We start from the raw sequence: 11290 nt of genomic DNA, 5'->3' as shown, positions 1-11290 counted from the left end.
ATATCATCAGTGAAAACCAGGCCGGGTGCTGATTGTGGGACAGACCACCAACTACTTATATGCAAGTTCAAGTTGAAGTTAAGGAAAATTAAATCAAGTCCACGGGAACCAAGATTTGACCTTAAGTCTGCCCCACTCGAATTTCAAAACCATCTCAGGAACAGGTTTGAGGCCTTGAGCACCAATGAGCATAGACCAAATGAGCTCTGGGAGGATATCAAGAAGATAATTCATGAAGAATGCAAAAGATCTTTACAAAGGCTGAAAAAGAGGAAAAGACCAAGATGGGTGTCAGATGAGACTCCGAGTATTGTATTAGAGCACTGAGAAGCCAAAGCTAAAGTAGGAAACCAAGAAATCAAAGAGCTGAACAGAAAATTTCAAAAGGCAGCTCGGGATGACAAAGCAAGATACTATAATGAAAGATGCAGAGAGTTGGAGTCAGAAGATCAAAAGGGCTGAACTCGTTCAGCACTTCTTAAGCTGAAGGAGTTGAAAAACAAATTCAAGCCACGGGTGGCAATACTTGAGAATATTTTGGGTAAAATGTTAAATGATCCAGGAAGTGTCAAAAGAAGATAGAAGGACTACACAGAGTCACTGTATCAGAAGGAATTGGCTGATACAGAAGAATTTAAAGAAATAACATATGAGCAAGAGCCTATGGTGATGAAGGAGGAAGTTCAAGTTGCTCTGAAGGAATTGGCAAAAACCAAGGCTCCAGGAGTTGACAGCATACCAGATTATTTATTTCAACAAACAGATGCTGCCCTGGATGCACTCACTAAGTTGTACCAAGAAATCTGGAGGACTGCCAGCCGGCCAACTGAGGGGAAAAGATCGATATTTGTTCCCATTCCAAAGAAAGGTGACCCAACAGAGTGCGGAAATTATCGAACAATATTATTAATATCACATGCAAGCAAGATTCTGCTGAAAATTATCCAAAAACGTTTGGAACAATATGTCAATAGAGATCTGCCAGATGTTTAGGCTGGATTTAAAAGAGGTCGTGATACTAGGATAGTATAGCTAATTTTAGATGAATCTTGGCAGAAAGCAGAGAATACCAGAAGAATGTCTTTCTGTGCTTCATTGACTTGTAAAGGCTTTTGACTGTGTGGATCACAACAAGCTATGGCTGGCTCTGAGAAGAATGGGAATCCCAGAACATTTGATTGTGCTAATGTGAAACCTATACTTGGACTAAGAGGCAGTCATCAGAACAGAGCAGGGAGACACTACATGGTTCAAAATCAAGAAGGGGATACGTCAGGGATGTATTTTGTCTTCGTACCTTTTCAATCTGTATGCTGAACAGCTCATCTGAGATGCTGGCCTGTACAAGGAGGAATGTGGCATCAGGATTGGTGGAAGAGCCATCAACAACCTGCGTTATGTAGATGACACAACCCTGCATGCTGATACTGAGGAGGACCTGAAGTGCTTGCCGCAGAAGGTCAAGGACTGCAGCTTTCAGTATGGATTGAAGCTCAACATCAAGAAAACAAAGGTTTTCACCACTGGGCCAATTGGCAGCATCAGTAGGAATGGTGAAGAGATTGAGATAGTTAACAGTTTTAGTTTACTTGGTTCCACAATCAACATTCTTGGTAATAGCAGCCAGGAAATCAGGAGACGAATTGCATTGGGAAAGTCAGCTGTTAGGGACCTCTCAAGAGTACTGAAGAGCAATGACATCAGGCTGGAGACTAAGGTGTGCCTGATCCAAGCTACAGTCTTTGTGCATCTGAGAGTTGGACAGTGAACAGGGATGATAGAAAGAGAATTGATGCCTTTGAGCTATGGTGCTGGAGAAGAGTGTTGAATATACCATGGACTGCTAGGAGAACAAACAGGTTTGTCCTGGAGAGGGTGAAGCTAGAATGCTCCTTGGAGTCAAGGATTCTGAAGCTTCATCTGACGTACTTTGGGCATGTTGCAAGGAGGGACTGGTCCTTGGAGAGGGACATCATGTTTGAGAGAGCGGAGGGATGGCGCAGGAGAGGAAGACCCTAAATGAGATAGACTGATTCTATGCTTGGGATGGTGGGAATGAGTGTGTTTGAGACGGCGAAGTTATCACAGGATAGAATGGCGTTTAGGGCTCTTGTACATAGGGTCTCTATGAGTCGTAAGTGACTTGATGGCACACAACAACAACAACAACAACAACAACATTGTCTGGGTGTGAAGCTAAACAACATAGTACAGAGTTGAGGGTAAAGAAAGCAACAGCAACTCAGATGGTGTCCTGCCATGCAACCTAATAGTCGCTTAGCAGAGCTGTAAATGCAGAGGAGAAAACAGAAATGTCTTCACATCCTAATATTGACCTTTAGTATTCAGGGACAAAACAACCAGAATTCCTGGAGATTCCTGGAAAATTTCAACATCAAAAATTACTCTTTAAAAAGTCCAATATTTAGCTTCTTTCACTTATTATTACCTCAGTGTAACTGAGTTGCATTCACACATATATGTTCGTTGTTGTTAAGTGCTATTGAGTCGCAGGCGACTCATAGTGACCCTATGAAGGAGAGTCCTCAACGCTTGGGTGTGTCTCATCCTCTCTCCAGGTTCATAGGGTTTCCAGAGACAAGCTATTATAGAAGTGGATGCCACTCCTCCTTCCAAGCTTGTTTTCACTGGGGAGCTCCACCCCACTCTCTGTCCTCACTGGGTAACCAGGCCATATATGCATGGCTAAATGTTCTATTTTGGAAAGAAGTATAATAGTTATTAATATAAATTAATAGAAATATAGAGCTATAGGGAACTCTGGTGGCCTCCTGGTAAGAAGCTGCACAGCAATTTCAAAGGCAAGCGGTTCAAATCCATCATCTGCTCCACTTCTGTGCTATTAACTGCATCTGAAAACCTGCTGGAGGGTCAGCTATGGTTCGCCTCTGATTTGATTGCACACAACAATCACAACAACAATAGAAAACTGTAGTCTATAGTTGATAATAAACCCTGAAAAATGCCAGTGAACAAACATTATTGAGTAATACCTGAATAATGCAACATTAGGAATCTGCAAGCAAAGTTAAAAGGACGGGACAGAATTACATGCTAAAATCATTAATTTAAGAACTTCTTAAGTTTCCAGTCTAATTCCTATGCACATCTAAAAACTTCTCCAACAAGGTAAAAAGGGAAGCCACAGACTGGGAAAAAATATTTGGTAATAACATGTCTGATAAGAGACTTATATCTAGAATTTATAGAATACTCGAGCGCCACAATAAGATAAAGGTAAACAACCCAATTGCAAAATGGGCACAGGATATGAACAGACACGTCACCAAAGAAGACATTCTGGTGGTGAACAAACACATGAAGAAATGTTCAAAATCCCTAGCTCTATGAGAAATGCAAATCAAAACAACTATGAGATATCATCTCACCCCAGAGAGAATAGCAAAATTCGACAGAGCAGCAAACATCAAATGCTGGCAAGGTTGTGGAGAAATGGGAACCCTTATTTACTGATGGTGGAAGTGTAAAATGGTGCAAACACTATGGAAAGAAGTATGGTGCTTTCTTAAAAAGTTGGAAATAGAAATACCATTTGACCCAGCAATTCCTCTACGGGGAATATACCCTGAAGAAACCAGAACTGCCATCTAAGAAGATATATGCACACTCATGTTTATTGCTGCATTGTTCACGATAGCAAAGAGTTGGAAACAACCCCATCAACAAACGAATGGATAGAGAAGCTGTGGAATATTCACACAATAGAATATTAGGCAGTACTGAAAAACAAGGAACTCATGAACAAAGTGGGTGACCATGGAGGATATTATTCTGAGTGAAATATCTCAGTCACAAAAAGAAAAACAACACTGCATAATACTACTGTTATAAAACAGGACTGACATGGGGATTGGGAGGAAACTAAGAAAAGAGGGGATAAATAATGTACACAGCTTTGAAAAAGACGAGGGAAAGAACTGTATAAAAGGAATATATGATTAGGTATTATTGGCATGACGAGAGTCCAGAATAAGAGCTGCATAGTAAAATGGTCTGGGGGAGGGGCTCTGTATAACAAGAACTTTTTTTTTCCCAAAGAGAAAAGAGAACTTGGGGGAGGGGGAGCAGGGAGAAAAATATGCAGAAAGAAATGAATGGAAATCCAAGTTCTTTATAAACTTTCATTAAAACCTCAATTAAAAAAACAACAACTCAATTTAAAAGAAAGAAAAAAACTTCTTAAGTTTCTAAAACTTGCTAGTATTTAGAATATCACTCATAGGATTTGTGTACCAGCAGCCAGGAAATTAAAAGTGGAATTGCTTTGAGAAAGTGCACTGTCAGGGACCTCTCCAAAGTACAGAAGAGCAATGATGTTAGTCTAGAGACTAAGGTGTGCCTGACCTAGGCCATGGGCTTTGCAATTGCTTGCTATACATCAGAAAGCTGGACAATGACCAGGGAAGATAGAAGAGATTCATGCCTTTGAGCTGCGGTGTTGGAGAAGAGTATTGAATATACTATGGACTACTAGGAGAACAAATGGGTTAATCCTAAAGAGGGTGAGACCTGGCTGTTCCTAGGAGGCAAGGATTCTGAAGCTTCTTCTGACATACTTTGGACATGTTGTAAGGAGGGACTAGTCCTTGGAGAGGAACGTCATGCTTGGGAGGGTGCGGGGACAATACAAGAGAGGAAGACCTTAAATGAGATGGATTGATTCAGTCACTGGAGTAATGGGGGTAGGTGTGTCAGAGACAATAAAATTGGCACAGGATAGAGAAGGGTTTAGAACTGTTGTATGTAGGGTCACAGTGAGTCGCAGGCAACTTGATGACACATAACAACAACAACAACAACAACATACTTTGCATGTAAACTATATTTATTTTATTTGCAAGAGTAACTTACTGTTGTCAGCAAACAGGGTGACACACACTGATAACAAGAAAAAAGTTACAAGCAAGATTGATTGATGCCAACCTTAACCTTGTATGGCACCATTTTCTGCTTGTGGTTTTGATTTGACATCAGTGGACACATTCCAGCCAGGGACACGTCCTCATTGATAAATTTTAATTCATGCAGGATAATTATACTTTCTTTTGTTTGATATTTTGGGGGTAAGTGTTGAGATTAAAAAAATCATTACTGTTTCCTGAGAAGTAAAAGGAAGGAATTTCTGTGTGGACACACTAGTTTTGTTTTCTTTTCAAATCAGTTGTTACTCTGATAAATATATATGCAGCAAAACATTTGCTGTTTCAAAGATCTTTATCTATACCATATAGTGACAGTAATTATGCATCTCTTGAGGGAAGTATAGATATAAACAAGAAGATTTGGAGAAGGTAAATATTACTGGCTGCAGGGACTATGAAGGCCTTTCTGGAAGATCTTGCACTTAATCTGGTCTCAATTTGGAGAATGAGGTTAGGAAACTGGGGTAGGAGTAGAGAGAAAGGTGTTCTAGGTAGACGACACAGCTTGAGCAAAGACAGGGTACAGTGAAAAATTCAGTGATACACCAGGAAGATAGATTTACTTGATACATTCAGCACACTGTTGAGGTGGCTTTGATTCATGTGATCCTATGTACAACAGAACTAAACCCTGCCCAATTTTATACCATCCTCACAATTTCTGTTGTGCTAAAGTTATTTTTGTAGTTACAGTGTTGATACTTCTCATCGAGGATTTTAAATTCCTTCCCTGACCCTTTCTTGTTCCACGTATGATGTGCTTTTCCAATGAACTTTGAGAAATGATAGTTATGGAAAGGCTTCAGGTCTTTTGTTCATAGGGTCACCATGAGTTGTGCTCAACTCAGTGGCAATCAACAACAACAACAACAACAACAACAACAACAACAACAAAATACATTGTTTGATCACTCAGTATAGGGCTTGAGAAGGCAGAGTGTGACTAAGTCCTTCAGTTGAGCTTGTCATATATTGTGCTGCCAACTCTAGGTATATGGTTCAAATCCACCAGATTCTTTCTTTTGATAGAAAGATGACCATCTTCTCCTGTGTAATTTATGACCTCTGAAATCTCTCTGGAGGGTCATTTCCAGGTAATTTCTGACTTGATGGTACAAAAACAACAACAGCAGCAACAACAACAATCCTTCGAAGAACTTGCCTAGGATTATCTGTGTACCTGTTACGGTGAGGAACTTGAGGCTCCTGAGTTAAGGATCTTATATAAAGACCATGTAGGCAACAAAACATAATTGGAGAACTTGAATGGCACAAAGCACAACCCAATGACATGCCTATTAAGAGCACAGTGGAAGTCTGTGAAATAGTGCAGTCTCTGGGCTTTTCTTTTTGTTATATATATTTTATTTTTTTATGAAGATGCACATTACAAGAAAAATTCAAGCCCGCTGTTCCAATCATGACACAGGAAACATCAAAAGAACATGGAAGAAATATTTGGTCCCTGTACCATAAAAGTTGGTCAACATTCAGCCATTCCAAGAGGTAGCATAAAATCAAGAATCAATAGTACCGAAGGAGGAAGGTCAACCTGCACTGAAAATACTGGCAAAAAACAAGCACCAGGAAGCAATCCAAGTGCCATCAACAAATTAATGGATAGAAAAACTATGGTACATTCACACAATGGAATATTATACAGCATTGAAAAACAATGAACTTGTAAACATTACACAACATGGGGGAGCCTGGAGGACATTATGCTGAATGAAAAATCCCAGTCACAAAAAGGTAAATACTGCGTAACACTGCTGTTATAAAATAGGACAGACATGGGAGTACGAGTTGGAGAGAGAATGGGAAAAGAGAGGATAGATAATCAACACTGCATTACATTAGATGAGGGGAAGAACTATCTGAAAGGAATATAAATTAGGCATTATATGTATGACAACAATCTGGAACAAGGGGTGCATTTCGGGGAGGGTTAGGGGAAGCTGTAGGGAAGAAAATGTGCAACAATGGAAAAAATTAAAAGAAAATATTTTCAATGGTAAAACAACAACCAACCTCCAGGAATTAATGAAATTCCATAAGAGATGTCTTAATGAAGAGGTGATGCTGGAGGTGTCATGTCTATTCTATGATTTGGAAGACAGCCATCTGTGCTCTTTCAGAGAAGAAAAAAAGTGAGAAAACAGAAAACAAAAAGTACAGAACAAAATAATGAAGATCAAAGGAGCCCCGGCAGTGTAGTGAGCATCTAGGTACTGAAGGGCAGTTCAAATCCACTAGTTGCTCTTCTGAAGAAAGATGGGTAGTCTCTTCTGTAAAGATTTATAGCCTCAGAAACTCAATGGGAGAGTGCTACCAGTCAGAACCAACACCACAGCACTGGTAAGATCACATTTAAGCAAAGTTCTGCTGAAGAGAATATAAAAATGACTGGAAAAACTGTTCTCTCCCTCATCTTTTTCAATGCAGTAGACATAATTTATCCAGTTTTAAAAGCTATATATGATAGGGTATTAGGGTTATCACAAGAGTCCAGAATGAAGGTTACATAGTGGAGTGTACTTGGGCAGGGGGGATTGTATAACCAATGAAGGAATTTTTCTTTTACTTTCAAAGAGAAGAGCAAACTGGAGGGGTGGGGTGGGCAGGGAGAAAAGTGAAACAATGAATGAATGGAAATCCAAAATCTCTGTAAAAGGTCATTAAAAGTAATAAAATTAAAAAAAAATTAATGCTGAAAAAAAATGACTGGAACAGTACATGGCAAGGGAACTTCTGGAAATTCAAGCTATATTCAGAAGAGGACCTGGAACAAGGTCAGATAGAACTTGGCTGAAAGCAGAAAATCTCATGAAGATGTCTACCCGTATTTTATTTAACTATGCCAAAGTGTTCAATTATCTGGATCATAACAGATTATGGATAATAAACAGTCAATGTTAATGAAGAAATTCAACCTGCACTGAAGATACTGGCAAAAATATGATTCCAGGTTCTGATGGAGTACCAGGTGACGTGTTTCAACTGATAGATTCAGCCTTGATATGCTCACCAGTCTGTGCCAGGAAATTTGGAAGACCTGGCCAATTGGGAGAGATCCATATTTGCTCCTATTTTCAGGAGATGTGATCAAGAACAATGAGAACATTATTGGACAATGTCATTAATATCACATGCAAGTAAAATATTGCTGAAGATCATAAAAAAACCTTGGAATATTACATTGATAGAGAACTGTCAGAAATTCAAGCTGGGGTTAGAAGAGGCCATGACACCAGGGATATCATTGATGATGTCAGATGAATCTTGAACAAAAGCAGAGAATACGAAAAGTGTATTTATTTGTATTTAATTGATGATGCAAAGACCTTTGACTATGTGGATTATAACAAACTATGGCTAAAATTGAGAAGAATGGGAATCCCAGAACGTTTAATTAAGCTCATACAAAACCTATACTACCTACACCAAGAAACTCTTGTCTAACTAGAGTAAGGGGGATGCTGTATGGTTTAATATCAGGAAGGGTGTGTGTCAGGGCTATATCCCTTCTCTAAACCTATTCAGTGTATATGCTGAGCAAGTAATTTAAGAAACAGAATTTTATGAAGAAGAATGTGACATCAGGATTGAAGGAAGACTCATTTAAAACCCGTTATGTAGATGACAAACATTGCTCACTGAAGATGAGGAGGACTTGAGCTTGCGGCAGGAGATAATAGACTAGTCTTCAGTATGAGTCATGTCTCAACATCACGATAGATGGAAAAATATTGAATTTGTCAATGATTTAATATTACTTAGATCCATAATCTACACCCTTGACACCAGAAGTCAGGAGAAGATCAGGACATTTATTGAATTGGGAAAGTCTGCAGTCAGGTACATCTCCAAAGAACTGAAGAGCAAGGATATTAATTTAAAGACTAAGGTGTGCTGAACTCAGGCTATAGTCTTTTCATTTACTTGTTATGCATCCGAGAGCTGGCAATCAATAAGGATGATAGTGGAAGAATTAATATCTTTGAGTTATGGTATTGGAGAAGAATACTGAATATTCCACAGACAGTCGAAAAACAAACAGATTTATCTTGGAAATGAAGTCAGAGTGCCCCATAGAGGCAAGAATAGTGAAGCTTCAGCCCACATACTCTGGGCATGTTAGGAAGGGGCTAGTACTTGGAAAGGGACATCATACTTGGAAAGGTGGAGGGTCAGCAAACGAGAGGAAGACCCTCATCAAGATGTATTGACACTTGACTTCAGCAATAGGCTTGAGTGTTTCAGAGATGACGAGAATGACACAGGAGAGGGCAAGTTTTGGCATCAATAGGCAACATTATCATAGATGGAGGAAAGACTGAAGTTGCCACCAATTTCATTTTACTTGGATCTATGATCAATGCCCATGTAACAGCATTTAAGGAAACAAACAAAAAAATATGTTGCATTGGGAAAAATCTGCTATCCAAAGTACTAAAGAGCACTGATGTTAAAGACTGAGGTGCTCCTCATCCAAGTCATGGTCAATCACTTGCTATGCTTCTGAAAGGCGGAAAATGAATAGGAATTCCAGGAGAATTGATACCTTTGAGTTGTGGGGCTGGAGAAGTGTACTGAATATCCCATGTATTTCCAAAAGAACGAATATGTCTGACAGGGAGGAAGTGCAACTAGGGTGCTTCTGAGAGGTAACGATGGTGAAACCAGGGGTGTGCAAGAGAGAGGAGGATCATTTGTTCCAAAGATCCCAACAACTCTGTGGAATTCTGATGATTAGAACTTGAAATAGGTCACTCTTTCACTGAGCCCACAGCCATCTCCTTCTCAAGCTGCACCGCCAACGCAGATAACCAAAGCCTGCATTTCTTCAAGGCTTCAGGTACTCGGGCCGCATAGACTAATGAGGCTCCCAGGAGCTGGGCTGCAGGCTGCCCAGAACTGGGGCAACTGTAGGGATGACACTAACAGCATGTGACTAGCAATGGATTGATTGAGTAAGCAGATGTTAAGGTTTTGGCTGATAATGATTCATTACTATTTGGGAGAAACCTGATAGGGATATTCTCACTCTAAGAATTAATTACTGTACTTTACGCTCCATCAGTTGTATTGAGCAGAGTGCAAATGGGCTTTTTGAGTACAGAGCTCTCTAGTTAGAAGTATTAGTATCTCTTCCACTCACCCAGACACGGAGCAGGGCGGATGGAAAGAAGGATAGGCAGGGGTGATAAGGCACAGCAGGTGTGCATATCCTGTGCTTGCCTTCCAGAAATCCATCATTCCCCTTCCAGTAACTTCTCTGCGACGTTTGAGATGCGTAACTCCCTCATAGCTCTCAATTCATGCTAGGAGCCCTCCCACTTCTCTCCAGCTGGGTGACATATGACAGAGGCTGGGCCAATCACAGTGCCCAGCATTGCTAGGACCACAGGGATTGGCTGATGAGCGGGCACATGTGACCCAATCAGAAAAAAAAAAAAAATTGTGCCTATTTGCTGGGAATTTAGGACATTCCACTTCGTAAACAACACGTCTCTGGAAACTCTATGAAGTTTGAGAAATGTCGATAGTTACAGAAAAGCTTCAGATCTTTTGTTCATAGGATCGCTATGAGTTGTGCCCTATTCGATGGCAATCAACACCACCACCACCACTGGGCTGATAGGCAACATCGTGATAGATGGAGAAAAGATTGGAATTGTCAGTGACTTCATCTTACTTAGACGCACAATCAACACCTTTGGTACCAGCAGTCGAGAAATCAAGACGTAATATCCTGGGAAAGTCTGGTGTCAGGCACCTCTCCAGAGTGCTAAAGAGCAATGATGTCAGTTTACAGATTAAGGTCGGCCTGATTCAGACCAAGCTCTTTGCAGTCACTTGTTACGCGTCTGAAAGACAACGAATAAGGATGACAGCAGAAAAATCAATACTTTTGAGTTGTGGTGATGGGGAAGAGTATTGAATATTCCATGGACTGCCAAAAGAACAAACAGATACATATCATGGACAAAGTGCAGACAAGAGTGCTTCTTAGAGACAAGGATGATGATGCTTTGTCTCACAGTTTGGCCATATTGCTACAAGGGGCTCTTCCTTGGAAAATGACATCACGCTTGGGAAGGTGAAGGGTCAATGAAAGAGAGAAACATCCCCAAAATGAGATGGATTGACACAGTGACTGGGGCAATGGGCTCAAGTGTGTCAGAGATGATGAGGGTTCATATCTATCATCCATAGAGTCATTATGAGCTGTACTCAATAATACGCAGTAACAGCAACAACAACTTTTTTTTTCCTATAATTATAATTTATTAATTTTCATAAACATTTACAGAGATTTTGGG

The sequence above is a fragment of the Elephantulus edwardii genome, unplaced genomic scaffold (assembly GCF_000299155.1).
Source record: "Elephantulus edwardii isolate Elephantulus edwardi_28Jun2011 unplaced genomic scaffold, EleEdw1.0 scaffold00058, whole genome shotgun sequence".
Classification (NCBI taxonomy): domain Eukaryota; kingdom Metazoa; phylum Chordata; class Mammalia; order Macroscelidea; family Macroscelididae; genus Elephantulus; species Elephantulus edwardii.
Note: the sequence above shows the minus strand (reverse complement) of the source record.